Genomic DNA, 12,327 nt, shown 5'->3' on the forward strand with positions numbered 1-12,327 from the left:
ACGTTTATCTTTGGTGAAAGGTCTGTTCAAATCTTTTGTGTATTTTCTTATTCCCTGGCTTGTTTTCCTATTGAGTTTGGAGGGTAATTTATGTATTCTGAATACATAGTCCTTTCGCAGATGTATGATTTGCAGGTACTTCTCCTGGCCTGTGGATTGTCTTTCCATCCTCTTACCAGGGGCTTCAAGGAGCAGAGATCTTAAAATTCTGATGAAGTCCAGTTTGTCCATTTTTTTCTTGTTTGGTCTTGTTATTTAGAAATCTCTGCCTGCCCCCAGGTCACAAAGGTATTCTCCCGTGTTTTCTCTAGATGGTTAATGGTTCCAGCAATGATAAATCTCAAATTAGTTTTTAGGTATGGGTTTGATTACCCTGTTGATATAGCATCAGCCATTAAAAAGTTTTCATTTTTTAAAGATTTTATTTATTTATTTATTTATTTATTTGAGAGAGAGCATAAGCGGGGGGGGGGGGGGGGGGGGGGGGGGGGTACAGAGGGAGAGGGAGAAACAGGTTCGATTCCAGGACCCTGAGATCATGACCTGAGTCTAAGTCAGACACCCAACCGACTGAGGCTCCAGGTGCCCCCAAAACTTTTCATTTCTTACTTGAATTACCTTATCATCTTTGTAAGTCAATTGGTTATATACGGCAGAGTCTATTTCTAGACTGTCCTGGTTCTGTAGTTCTATCCGTCTATTCTTATGTCCGTATCATAAAAGGTCGATTATTAACTTTACAGTGAGTCTTTCAGAAGTTTAACTCCTCTGAATCTGTTCTTCAAAGTTGTTTTGGCTGTTCTAGAGCCTTTGCAACTTCACATACATTTTAGGATCACCTTGTCAATATCTACTAAACAGCTTTGCTGGTTTTGTTTGTTTCTTGGATTTGCGTTGAAATTTTAGGTGAATTTGGAAAAAATAGACACCTGTAAATTTTCCAGTCCTCTAGTGCGTGAACGTACTGTATCTGCCCATTAATTTAAATCTTTACTATCTCTCACTGTTGTCCTGTAGTTTCCAGGGTAGAGATCATGTGCTGCTTTCATTAAATTCATTTCTAAATATTTTGGTTTTGTAGCTATTACAAATGTGTCCTTTTACATCCTTTTCTTCTTGCTTGTTGCTAATACATATAAACACACATTTGGAAGACCGACCTTGGATTCTGAATTCACTTAATTTTTCTAAGTTTTTTTTTCTTTTCCTTTTTTTAAAAGATTCTTTAGTTGTCTGTATACAAGATCATGTTGCCTATGGGTAAAAACAGCTTTATTTCTTCCTTACAATATGTGTTTTGTTGTTACTTTACTGCACTGGCTAGAATTTATGGATTGATGTTGAATAGAAATGAGATTAGACATCCTTGCCTTGTTGCTGATGTGGAGGAAAGCCTTCATGTTTCACTATTTCCAAGTTTTACTAACACTAAGCTTGTTGTTAACTACATGTATTTCATACATGCACCTTATAAGCCTGAAGACATTCCCTTCTCTTCCTATTTTGCTGAAAATTGTTATCACCAATGCATACTGAGGGGTGCCTGGGTGGCTCAGTCTGTTAAGTGTCTGCCTTTGGCTCTGGTCATGATCCCAGGGTCCTGGAATTAAGCCCTGCTTGAGGCTCGCTGCTCACTGGGGAGCCTGCTTCTTCTTCTCCTCTGGGTGCCCATCCCTCGGCATGTGTGTGTGCTCTCTCTCTTGGTCAAATAAATAAAATATTTTTTAAAAAACACAAATGGAGGCCACCTGGGTGGCTCAGTGGGTTAAAGCCTCTGCCTTCAGCTCAGGTCATGATCTCAGGGTCCTGGGATTGAGCCCCGCCTCAGGCTCTCTGCTCAGCAGGGATCCTGCTTCCCTTTCTTTCTCTGCCTGCCTCTCTGCCTACTTGTGATCTCTGTCTGTCAAATAAATAAAATATTAAAAAAAAAAAACAAATACAAATGGATATTGAATGTTCTCAAATGATTTTTTCTGCCTTGAGGAGATGGTCCTGTTATCTTGCCCTTTTTTCTTGTTAATGGGATGATGTATATTGATTGCGTTTTGAATGTTAAACCAAACTTGCATTCCTGGGATAAGTCACTGGATTCTATTTCCTGATATTTTGTTAAGGATTTTTGCATTTCTCGTTATGAGGGATATTGAACTGTAATTTTTGTTTCTTATAATGTTTGGTATCAGGCTTATGTTAGCCCACTAAAAAGAGTAGGGAAGCATTCCCACCTCCTCTGTGTTCTGGAAGAGATTGTGTAAATTATGTTATTTCTTCCATAAATGTTTGATAGAATTCCCACAGAGAAGCCATCCAGTCTTGAAATGTTCTTTGTGGGACAGTTTTTTATTGCAAATTAAAATATTTTTTTTAGCTGTCATGGGTCATTCAGATTTTTAATTTCCTTCTGTTTTGGCAAGTTGTGTTTTTCAAAGGATTTATTAATTTCATCTAGGTTGCCAAGTGAAGCTGTTCATGATATTGAAGATTTTAACGCCTCCTTCCAGTGGAGAAGAAAGTGAAATGAGGCATCAGTGAAGATACAGAGTATTTAAATAACACTATCAACAAACCTGTCTGAATTGTAGGTATAGAATATCATGCTGAACACTTATAGGACACACATTCTTTCCAAGTGGACATGGAATATTCGCTGTATGTATACCACATGTGGGTCCATAAAATCTCAAAAACTGTGTTAAATTAGATATTAATGAAAATACACTGTTCTTCATACCTGTTAGTATGGATACTATAAAAGAGAAAAACAGAAGCTAACGAGTGTTGACGAGGATGTAGAGAAATTCGAACCCTTATGCATTAATGTAACATAGTGTATCTGCTGTGGGGAACAGTTCAGCAGTTCATCAAAAAAGTAAAAATAGAATTATCAGAAGATCTAGTAATTCCACTTTTGGGTATATACTCAAAACAACTGAAGGCAGGCTCTCAAAGGGCTCTTTGCACACCCACGTTTATGATAGTGGTACTTTGCACAGTAGCTAAGAGCCAAGAGGAGGAAGCAAGCCAAGGGTCCATCAGCCAGTGAATGACTTAACAAACATGATCCAGACACATGACAGAATGTCATTCAGCTTTAAAAAAGAAGGGAATCCTGACACATGCTCTGGCATGGAGAAAACTTGAGGACATTGTGCTACCTGAAATAGCCAGTCACAGAAAGACAAATTCCTTTCATATAAAGTTCCTAGAGATGGACTCTTTGGTGGCTAAGTCGGCTGAGCGTCTGACTCGATTTGGGCTCAGGTCATGATCCCAGGATTATGAGATTGAGCCCCCCATCTGGATCCATGCTCGATGGGGAGTCTGCTTGAGATCCTCTCTCCCTCTCTAAATAAATCAATAAATAAAATCTTAAAAAACAAAGTCCCTAGAGTCAAATTCAAGGAGACACAAAGTAGAATGGTATCTGGCAAGGGCTCGAGGGAGAGGGCAGTGGGACGTGTTGTTTAATGGAGGCAGAGTTCCAGTTATGCAAGGTGAAAGAGTTCTGGAGACAGGATGGGGAACTTTGCATGCAACTGTGAATGTGCTCAGTGCCACTGAACTGAGCACTTAAAAAAGGGGAAGGAGGTGGTCTTTCTGTTATGTTCACTGCAATTAAAAATAAAATTAAAAAGCAATCCTCCCGGGAGGGAGACAAACTGTAAGAGATTCTTAATGTCACAAAACAAACTGAGGGGGACCGAGGAGAGAGGGGTAGGGAGAGGGGAGTGGGGTTATGGACATTGCGGAGGGTATGTGAGTGCTGTGAAGTGTGTAAACCTGGAGATTCACAGACCTGTACTCCTGGGGCTAATAATACATTATATGTTTATTTAAAAAATTAAAAAATTTTTTAAAAAAGCAATCCTCAAAATCTCAACAACACTTGATTGTTAAACAATCCACTTTTATTTTTTTATTTATTTTTTTTTTTAAAGATTTTATTTTTATTCATTTGTCATAGAGAGAGAAGCGAGAGCAAGCACAGGCAGGCAGAGTGGCAGGCAGAGGCAGAGGGAAAAGCAGGCTCCCTGCCAAGCAAGGAACCCGATGTGGGACTCGATCCCAGGACGCTGGGATCATGACCTGAGCCGAAGGCAGCCGCTCAACCAACTGAGCCACCCAGGCGTCCCAACAATCCACTTTTAGATAGTGATGAATGAAAAAGTCACAAGGGAATTTGGAAATATTTTGGAACCGAAAGCAAAAACAAAGCATCTTGAATTTGTGAGAAGCCAGGAAAGCAGTGCTTAGAGGAAATTGGTGGCTCTTATGTTGGTTTATTTGTGTGTGTGTTGACTGGATTGGACCACAGGGGGTGCACACATATTTGGTCGAGCAGCATTCTAGGTGTTTCTGTGAGCGTTTTTGTGGGTGAAATGAACATCTGAATTGGTACCTGAGTAAAGCAGATTGCCCTCCCCAGAGTGGGTCTGATCCACTGAACACCTGGAGAGAACAAAAAGCTGAGTAAGAGGGAATTTCTGTTGACTGATTACTTGGGCTAATCAGTAATCATCGGTCCCCGTTCTCAGACTAGAACTTACAAGTAGGTTCTTCTGGTCTCAGACCTTCAGATGCACACTGCACCTACACCAATGGCTCTTTGGGGTATCTAGCTTCCCTTCCACAGACCTTAGGATTTGCAAGCCTTCATAATCATGTGAGTCATTCCTTATAATGAATCTCTTCATACCTGCACACACAGGCATACATACATGCATATAGGCATACCCTATTGGTTCTGTTTCTCTGGAAGCCCTGCTAATACAGCTCTAAACAGTTCTATCCGAAAATAATAAACTTTTGGGGTGCCTGGGTGGCTCAGTGGGTTAAAGCCTCTGCCTTTGGCTCAGGTCATGATCCCAGGGTCCTGAGATCGAGCCCTGCATCGGGCTCTCTGCTCCGTGGAGAGCCTGCTTCCTCCTCTCTCTCTGCCTACTTGTGATCTCTCTCTGTCAAATAAATAAATAAAATCTTAAAAAAAAAGAAAGAAAAGAAAAAACTTTTAATAAAGTAGAGTAAGCTCTCTAAGGACAGGCAGTCCTGTAGTCGGTATGTGGAAGAGCCAGGTAAATGCAGACAGCCAGCTCCAGAGTCCGGAGCTTAACCCACAGGCTGCATCTCGGCTTATGTGCCTTCCATTGGCTTGTGTCAAGTTTGCAGGGAATGGCAGTTGGGGAGAAAGTGGTGGTCAGGCTAATCCTGTGTGGTGCTCCCGAGGGCAGACTTTGGACCAGTGGATGGAGAGCAGCTCTCGTTAGCAAGGCAGATTTGGAATTGACATAGAATGCATGACAGGCTGGGTGAAATGGCAGTGAATGCTTTGTCCCTGGAGGTATTTAAGAGCAAAGTCAGACAATAACTTATCTCTACTCATAGGCAAACCCTGTAATTGATGTTCAAACCAGGATTTAATGGACACTCTTCAAAAAGCTATCATGTTCTGCCTAATTTATCTTGGGGTTTTTTTTTTTTTAAGGATTATTTTTTACAAGCCATAATTTTCTGGTTCTTGGTCTAAAGACCATGAAGATATTTAAAATAGGAACATGGTCCATTTCCCTGCATTTCCCTGCCTGACAGAAATGTGGAAACAAAATTGTCTTGCCTTCAGGAGTACGGAGAGGACATTCTAACTTCACCTCAGTCTCAGTCCCTCAACTACTTTGGGCCCAAGTTCTGGGTCAAGCTCTGTGGGATCATGGGCATGGTACTTTACCGCTCTTGGTCTCAATATGCCCATCTCTAAGAGGGGTGTAATAACCAAAGTCCCAAGTGTTTGTGTGTTTGTTTGCTGGGTCTCTTAAACTACTTTCCCAATTGTTGTGTCCTGTGCTTTGATTTTCAGTGAGGATAAAAAGATCATGCATGAAAACAACATCTGAAAAGTAAAAAGCTGCTTGGGAGAGAAAAAAAACCCAGGATATCATTTCTTTAGCATCCAAATGCCACCCTTTTTTGCCTAAAGACACATTTAGTTCTGTGACAGCAAACATCGTCCCACCTTGGGGACCAAAGATGGGCATTTGAGAACCACAAAATGTTTCATGGCAGCTCCAGGACAAGTTTTTTTACTTTGCTTTATCTCTCTTTTTTAAAAAATGACTAATATATCCTTGGGTCAGTGTGTCCCTGAGCTGACCTTAGCAACATAAAACTGAGACTAATTAGTGTGGAGATAATACAGATGGGTCCACTTCCTGTTTCCACAGACATCTCAAACTTGGAGAATTAAAACTAGAAAAGAATTCTGATTTTTAAAAAATACATCATTGGGAATATTCTTGGCAGTGGCCTGGATGGATGTCAGGAGAACTGGGTTTTAATTCTCAGCCTACCCAAATCATAAGAGACTCTTAACTATAGGGAACAAACTGAGGGTTACTGGGGGTGGGGGTTGGGGTAACTGAGAGATGGACATTAGGGAGGGCGCTTGAAATAATGAGCACTGGGTATTATATAAAACTGATGAATAACTGAACTCTACCTCTGAGACTAATAATAACACTATATGTTAATTAGTTGAATATAAATAAAATTTTAATTAATTAACTAATTAATTCTTGGTCTACCCACCGAGTGGTCCTGAGTCCCTTCAAAAGCCACTTACCTTGTTCAGTTTCCAAAGTTGTAAAGGGGGTTGGTCTTACTTACCTACTGTGACATAACAGAAAAAAATATATGTATTGATCTCTTCCCCCAGTTCCTGGCACAGAGCTCCTAAAACCTTTGTAATTTCGTGTGTCATAAGAGCACTGGGAACATCTTTTGTTTTAATATTTGGTCTTTGACTCCAGTTCCTGACACAGAGCTCCTAAGTCTCTTGGCATTGCCTGAATGATGGAGGGGTGTCTTTTGTTCTAGTGCGGTGACTCTTTGTGGGTTCCTCCATAGCTTCAGGCTGGAGGCTAGTACGCAGAGAGACCAAGCCATGGTCAGAAGCTTGGAACTTTCAGCTCGCCCCACCCCAGTCCTCCAGAGAGGAGAGGTGAGCTAGAGATTGAGTTAATGATCTCTCACGCCTGCATGAAGAAGCCTGTGTAAAACCCCCAAACCAGGCTATTCAGGGGGCTTCCAAGTTCCCGAACACACCCACGGGCCCGGAGAATGACACACTGCAATTTCACAGGGACAGAAGCTCCCGTGTGTGGGACTCTTCCTGACTTTGTCCCATGGAACTCTATATTTAGCCTTTATACTGATCCGGTAAGTGTAAGTTACTGTTTCCTTGAGTCCTGTGAGCCGTTCTAAGAGGTTTATCAAACCTGAGATCATGAGAACCTCAGCTTAGACCTGGTCAGTGAGAAGTTTAGGTGACAAGCTGAACTCGTGATTGGGGTCTAAAGTAGGGACGGTCTCGTGGGCCTGAACCCTAACCTATGTCCAGGTCGATGGTGTCAGAAGTGAATGGGATGGTAGGGCACCCAGATGGTGTAGAATGACTCGATGTGTGGAAAATCCACACATCTGGTATCAGAAGGGAAGTTTGGTAGCCATGTGAGAGCGAAGTGGAAACACAGGAGTGCTCTGTCTACACACCTGCCAAGCCGTGAGGAGGAAATTACATTAGGAAAACAGCTCTAACCCTGTAAAGAGTTTAGCACCCAGCAGAAAAGGTCCACAGTTCTTGCTTTAGAAGGTCCACTGGGACAGATCCCCCCACCCGCACCCCTGCTTGACACTGGGTTGGGGGTTGTCTGATGGGTTCCCAGAACATCCTCTCTTTTCCACTGTTCTAGGGTAACGTGCATTCTATTACTTTAAACTTTAATTTGTTTTTGTTTACAGCCATTAGACATGTTCTTGCAAAAATCCAAACTCTTGGAAAATATATAGGCAGAGCTGTTTTGTGTCCCAAATGAAAACCTTGGTTTTCAGCCTTCCCCACTAGACTGTTAAAAGTTCTGGTTACCAGTTCAGATAAAGGGTGGGAAGTCCCCCTCCCTTCCCCCCACGCCACCAAGCAATGTTCCAAGGCCCACTCAGTGTCCTACAATCCAACCCCATTCTGACACTCCTCACTCAGGATAGCACTGGATCCCACCGGTCAAGGGCTCAGCCCCACAAGACTGCCCTCTGCTTCAGATATCAGTTGAAAGTCCAGGTTGTGCCTCTGATCAATGGGCTATAAGTCAGAGATTCCCTCAACCCACTCCTTGAGGTTCCGTTAATTTGCTGGAGCCGCTCACAGATTTCAGGAAACCTGCTTACTCACTAGATTGTGGATTTATTACAAAGGTTATTAAAGGAAAGAAACTAACAATCTGGGGTACCTCGATGGCTCAGTGGCTTAAAGCCTCTGCTTTTGGCTCAGGTCATGATCCCAGGGTCCTGGGATGGAGCCCCACATCGGGCTCTCTGCTCAGAGGGGAGCCTGCTTCCCCTTTTCTCTTTCTGCTTGCCTCTTTGCCTACTTGTTATCTCTGTCAAATAAATAAATAAAATCTTTTTTTTTTAAAGATTTTATTTATTAGTTTGACAGAGAGAAATCACAAGTAGATGGAGAGGCAGCCAGAGAGAGAGATAGGGAAGCAGGCTTCCCTCTGAGCAGAGAGCCCGATGCGGGACTCGATCCCAGGACCCTGAGATCATGACCTGAGCCGAAGGCAGCGGCTTAACCCACTGAGCCACCTAGGCGCCCAATAAATAAAATCTTTATTAAAAAAAAAAAAAAAAGAAACACTCAAATGAAGACAAAGAAACTTTTGTCCTCACAGAGTTTGGGCACAGTGGTACATGGAAGTGTTCTGGTCCCCAACTTGAGCATTCTTGAACCCCCCTTCCCTCCCCTTTTTTTTTTTTTTAATGAAGTCTTCATTACATAGGCACAATTGATTAAATCATTGACTGTTGTGATTGATTCAACCTCCAGCCCTTCGCCCCTCCCTTAGAGATCAGGAGGTGGGACTCAAAGTTCCAACCCTCATTCCTGGTTGGGTCCCTGACAACAAGTCCCCATCCTTAGGTGCTTTCCCAAAGTTTCCTCATTAACACAAATCCAGGTGTGGTGGAAAGGGGCTTGTTATGAATAACAAGACACTCATTCCACCATAAGGGTTCTGAAGTAATTTTGGGAACCACAGACAAGAGACCAAATACTATAACAAAAGTTGCTCATGAGATTTCAAGGGTTTGGGGAACTGTGAGCCAGGAACTATGGACGTAGACCAAATGCATGAGAAATGTAGTCTGATCATCTGAAAGATAAAATATGTATTTCATATAAATTATATCTCACGCACTGGGAACAACCTGAGACACCAGTTTATCCTTCTCTTATCTCCCAGTTCATCCACTGGAGAAGAGGATACCAGGGCACTCGACCAGTATCTATCTATTCCATCAAAGTCATTTTTTTTTATCATTAAGCATGTTTTAAAGAGCTGTCCAAAGTTGATCTTTCTTACAGTTATAAGAGCTTAAAATCATTGTCTTGACGTTGTTAAAAAAAATTCAACTAAGGAAATTTTAAAGATCTTATTGGCTTAATTTGATGATTCGGGAATCAGGCAACATCCCACCTAGCACATAGAAAGAAGCTATACAAAATGGAAGATCTTTATAGGCAGAGGAAACAAGGAAGTTACACTATGTGAAAAGTAGGTTGGTTATTGCGAGGTTACTTTCCTGTAGGAGACACAGTTTCTATCAGGCAGATGACCTCACTAGTGCTGATCAGGCAACAAGGTTTAAGATTGCATTTCTCAGAGACCCAGCACTGTAATTAAGTCTCAGTTTGGTGACGTGGGGCTTAGCGTAAGTGACTCTACTTTGGGCCTGTTGTCTTGTTTTCAGTAACATGGTATTTCCTCCAAACTATAGCATTCATGTGAAAGTAGGCCAAAAAGGGAAAAAAAAAAAAAACCCAAGAGCATCTCTATTATGAAATTTTACTGTACATCTAATATAAGTACCAATGTCAATCTGTAGCTTTAGTTCATTTTTTAAAATTTCATGAATATGGTTTACTTATACGTTCTTGTACTAAGTGAAATTAGAGATGTTTCTAGTTGGTTCACGTTCACAAAAAAATCTTACAATAGATACATTTCCTTTTATCTCCTTATACACATGTGAGAATTTCTCTGTAGTTGTTTTGTCAAACTGGGGTTATAACCTATTAGTGGGTTGAGAAATCAATGTCAGAAGTTTTAGCCAATTTTTTTTTACAGTTTTAGTAAAATAAATTTCACATATCATAAAACCCACTGATTTAAAGCATAAAGTTCTGTGTTTTTTAGTATTTCAGAGTTGTAAAATCACCATGATCTAATTTTGGAATATTCTCAAAAGCCCCCCAAACACACCTCATGACCATTAGCAGTCACATCTCATTTTTGCTGCCCACCGTATAGCCCACTCCAGCCCCAGGCACCCACCAATCTATTTTCTGCTCCTACGGATTTGCCTAGTCTGGACGTTTCACATAAATGGAATCAGATAATATGTGGCCTTGTGTGTCTGGTTTATTTCACTTAGTGTAATGCTTTTAAGGTTCATCCGTTGGTTAGAACATATTGGTACTTCCATTGTGTGAATATACCACATTTGTTTAACCATTGGTTGATGGATAATTGTTTCCATTGGCTATTATGAATGTACGAGGTATGTTTTCATATCTATGGGGAGTGGAATTACTGGATCATATGAGAACTCCAGATGTTTAACCTTTGTGAAGCTGCCTCATTCTACATTCCCATTAATGCTATATGGAGGATTCTGTGATGACCTGCCTGAACCCCCCCTTATTTTATTTTTCATAAAATAATTTAAAGATTATTAAAAAATAAACACAGCTGAGTTTCAGCAAATGCAAAAAGAGCCTTTTTGGAGCTTCCATTATCTAATTAAAAGCAGAAACTTCTGGAAGTAAGGTTGCCATAAATCACCTCTCCAGGGGAATTTTACTAGCCAGAAAGAAGGCAAAGATCATTCATATCTACTTAAACAAATATTGTCACAAACTTTTTGTTCTGTTTGTTTCCCTAGAAACTCATTTGCTCTTCTCATAGAAACCTCTTCTTCCCAATCTCTCTCCCCTATTAAGTTAGGTATGTAAACTCCCATCCTATACTCTTTAGAGAGTCATGTTTTTCTGTGAACTCCACATACATATGTTAATAAAAGTCTTCTCTTGCTAATCTACACCTTGTTAGCTTAATTTACAGGGCTCCAAGAACTGAAACTAAGAAGGTAGAGGAAAAGGTTTTCCTCCCCAACAGTTCCAATTTCCCCGTATCCTCCCTAATACTTGTTATTGTCTATCTTTTTTATTATAGCCATCCTAAGGTGTGAAGTGGTATCTTATTGTGATTTTGAATTGCATTTCCCTGATGGGCAATGGTATAGGACATCCTTCTGTGTGCTTATTGGCCATTTGTATGTCTCCTTCAAAAAAAGGCTTATTTGATCACTATGTCCATTTTTTAATTGGATTATTTATGTTTTTATCATTGAGTTGTAATCCAACAATTTTCAAAAAGTTGAAATGTAGAAAAAATGCTTAGAGCTGTGCAGGCATGTATTAAACTGCACAGAAATCTGGAATACACATCAGGGTGATCACCTGTAGGTAGGGTGGATACCGTTTCATGAAACTTTGGTTTGAATCATACAAGTGTGTATATGAATTGTATTTCTTACTGTGGATTGCATTCATAAAAGTTCAAATCCCATTATTTTAAGGTGTCTACTTAGGAGATGACTTGATTGGTCACAGAGTATACCCATGTTCAAGTTTACCAAGTATGGATCACAAGCCCCCTTCTGCAAATGTGAAGGCCAAAAAATTCTAGAAACCCCTTTTCCTATATCTTTGCAACAAAGTCCTGTGGCAGTGAAAAGTGGCCTCAGATGAGCTAAGGCTATTTAAAGTTTATATTTATCACATTTAATCTGAATACTGATGTTTCACTGCAGACAAACCAATGTGTTGATGTTAGGTGTAGCTCCTGAACTCATTAGGAATGGTAATGTAAAAATGGTATCTGTACCTTTTACTTTCAAAGTAAAAAAAAAAAAAAAAAAAAAAAAATTCCAAAACAAATATGATTGCAAAGATTTCCAATAAGAGCTTGCAGATATATGTACCAAAAAGCTCTCCAAATTGGTTGAACCAATTTACACTTCTTCCAGCAGCATGAGAGAATTCATGTTCCCCCATCTCTATCCAGACTTGATAGAGCCAGACCTTAAAAGTTTTTCCTATCTGACCAGTCAGAAAAGCTAATCGGAGATGCTTTAATTTGCATTTCCTTGGCTTTCAAAAAGGATGAACAGATTTTCATATGTTTACTGGCCATTTGGGTTTCCTCTACTGGGAAT

The sequence above is a fragment of the Mustela nigripes genome, chromosome 2 (assembly GCF_022355385.1).
Source record: "Mustela nigripes isolate SB6536 chromosome 2, MUSNIG.SB6536, whole genome shotgun sequence".
In the NCBI taxonomy this organism is placed as follows: domain Eukaryota; kingdom Metazoa; phylum Chordata; class Mammalia; order Carnivora; family Mustelidae; genus Mustela; species Mustela nigripes.